The sequence below is a fragment of the Fukomys damarensis genome, unplaced genomic scaffold (genome assembly GCF_012274545.1).
Source record: "Fukomys damarensis isolate Sample0158 unplaced genomic scaffold, DMR_v1.0_HiC HiC_scaffold_19, whole genome shotgun sequence".
NCBI lineage: Eukaryota > Metazoa > Chordata > Mammalia > Rodentia > Bathyergidae > Fukomys > Fukomys damarensis.
In genome coordinates, this window is record NW_022900931.1 from 52,046,836 (window position 1) to 52,050,086 (window position 3,251).

A 3,251-nucleotide genomic window follows, 5' to 3' on the forward strand; every position below is an offset into this window, starting at 1 on the left:
AGACAAGTGTGCACATCTTGCCGCCTCTGTCATTATTTGGATACAAACTTCCCTAGTGTGTGAGGCACGGGGAGGTGGTGCACAGAAGATGGACAGCTGTTCAAGGAGGGATATATGCAGGACTCTTACCTGGATGATTCCAGGAGGAGACTGGATCAACCTTCCTGGTGCCCTTTCGCAGTGTGACTCTTCCCTCCAGGAAGTTCCAGTTTGTGAGAAGACCTTAGAGGGAAGTCCCAAAAAACGGGGCCCGCGGGCCAGGGATTTAGCTCAGTGGTTCTGCTGCCTGCAAAAAAAAAAAAAAAAAATGGGGCCCTGGGCAAATCTTGAGGAGGGGTCTGCAAATAACTAAGGAAATTTGGAAAGGACTCACGGCCACCCTCACTGCTATCTCTGACACCAAGGACCTCTACTATCACTGGAATCTGTGCTCCCTCCAGACCCCTCTCCCTGGGGCATCTGGGGCCAATTTTCACAGCTAGGGGTCCAGGGCCCTCCTGACATTTGGTGGAGCCAACACTCACCCCAAACAGCTGTGGACCCTGGCATCCCTCTGCTGCAATAAAAATAACAGCACTGCCACCCCAGCTCCTGGAGAAAGTCTCAGTACGACAGCCTGCAAAGTGATCATGCATTTGAATTTCATCTACAAATCCTGGTTTCCTCCAGACAAGCGCAAACCTGCACAGATGGCCCCTCACACCAAAAAGTAAAAATAACAAAGCTTGTGATTCTGGGCTCCCTTTTTCTCTGGGCAGATGTGCCGGCTGCACATTTCGGGAGGTGCACCGTCTGCAACCCAGCAGCAGCCTCTCTCCTCCTGTGCATCTTTAGCCCTTCTGGCCTGCTGGTGGGTGGCAGCTGTGGCCCTTCAGGATGTATTTTTGGGAGCCTCCAGAGTGCCTGAGCTCTAGAAGTGAGGCTGGGGCATCCAGAGGGCACATTAGTGCTCACCCGGCTCCCTAAGATTGGCCATGTTGTCATCCATTTAACAGCCAGGGAAGTGGCTGAGTGGAAGGCAAGGGGCCGCCATGCTACAGGCCAGTACAGGCCAAGGGCAGGTGGCAGTGTGGGAAAGGAAGCACTGGGGGATCCTGACTTTTTGAACCCTGCAAATCCCAGTAAGCCACAAAAGCTTTCACGACTCGTGAACTCTTTCCACAGTGACTGAGACACTCCATCCAAGGCCCTATGGATACTGCAATGGAAAGGAAAGACACAGAAAGCAGATGTCCTGAGAACACAGTGAAGGCCACAGATCGGCCAGGAGGCCCAGGGCTCAGCAGCCCAGTCAGAGACTTCATGGGAGATGCTGGCAGGCCAGCTCCACCTGGGATGAGCCATCTGACCTGAAGCCTCAGGTCTCACTTGGAAATGATGGCTACTATCTCTGGTTAACCACAGGGTCCGATGTGGTAAAAAGTAGCTGTTAAGTAAAGCACAATTCCAATTGCCAGAAGAAAAAGAATTCATGGATTCAAACAAATTTAGGGATTCAGATGAACAGCCAAGGGGAGTATGTGGCCTCTAGGCTCAGTTTATGAGCCTCCCTCAGGAATCTGGCTCTCCCCCTTGCTAGGCTCTGCTTTGTTCTGTGCTGACTTCATTCTTCATGAGGTATTTGCCAGTATCTCCAGGCCGACATTCCTACCAGTAAGTACCTCCTTCCCAGATCCTCTAGCAAAAGTTCTGAGGATGACTCTCATTGGTCCAGCCAGGGTCTCTAATCAGTGTGGCCAGAGGAATGCGGAGCTCCGACTGGCCGGGCGTCCTGTGTGTGTCAGTCTCTGGGGCAGAACTGGAGTCAGCCCGTGTGAACTACCTGGCTCTACAGAAAGGGGGAAGGGATGCTGGTTTGGCAAAAGCACAAATATAGAAACAAACAACAAAGACCCTCCTAAATAATGAGTGACAGCAGAGATGTGAGTGTGCTTGGGAACAGCTGCAAACATCCTGCTTCCAGCAGCAGGATCCTGCTTGCTGCAGTTGTGTGGCCACTGTCATTCATCCCCTCGGGGTTCATCATTCCACAATGCAGCTCTCTGTGCCAGGCCTGGGATCAGGGAAGGTTCTGGGCACCCCAGTGGGGAAACCTGCCCATCGGTTGGCCTCAGGGGTGCGACTGTGCCCAGCTGAGGTCTATGTGACCCCCCAAGCTCCCAAATTTTCCTTTCTGGTGTGTCCTGGGCCTTCCATTTTCCTCTTCCTTAGAAAAGCACTCAGGGATCCCCAGAATAACTTGGAAGAGAGGAACAGAGAACGGAGGGTCTTCACCAGGTAGGGGCGGGGCCTTCTGCACCAAAAAACCCACACAGAGCAGACCGCTCTCTTATCAAAGAGTAGGGGTGCCCAGTCCCACCTCTTGCAGTAGTTCAGGGAGGCCTAGCACCAAGGGGGCCAGACAGTATCCCGGTATGAGGTGCGTGGGAGGACAAAGAGAGGAGCGCCATCAGAGAGGGACATGCTGAGGCTGGCCAGTGGGTAAGTGGACGCGGAGGAGGCGAACGGGGCTCATCTCGTAAGCTGCCACACATCCTTATGTCAGTTCTAATAGCTCTGCATGAGTCACCAAAGGAGCCTGAATGGAAACGTCCATAAAGTAGGCCTGGAGGGAAGGACTGGGATCAGTCAGACAGCAGGAAGGCACAGAATTCTCAGCCACCTGGTACTCCTGCCCGGCAGTGAGCAGGGCACTGCTGCCCCGCTTGGCAACTGTGTATTCATTTAATTCTCCCAGGGTCCTATGGGGGTGAGTCTACCAGGGGCCCATTTAAGAGAGGGGAAAACTGAGAAACAAGGAAATTCAGCATGGGCCCAAGGCCATTCGCGTGCCTGACTTTAGAGCTGGTTATACTACATTTACGGGAATCCAGGGCCTGGCTAATGTGACGTCCCATTGACGCCGGTTATGGGTTCCCCAAATCCAATCGAGGGCAGCAGAGCCAGATATCTGCCTTCAGGAACTACAGGGCCCCTAGGGTGGGCCTGGCCTCATGGGCCTGGAAAGCGTGCGCATTGCTGCTTCGCAGTCTGGCAGCTGTCTTCTACCTGGAACACGCTTTCCCTGCTAATCCTGAGCTTTCCTGTCCTGGCCCCCTTCCCCCGCTGGGCCCCGCCAGGCCGGCCGACAGCTCCGTACAGCCCAGGGCCTGGCCGCCTCGGTGTGCGGCGCCTCCCCGCGGTGAGAGGAAGGGGAGCAGGAGGGAGGAGGAGGAGGAGAAGCAGAAGGAAGAGAGGGAGGAGGCGGCAGG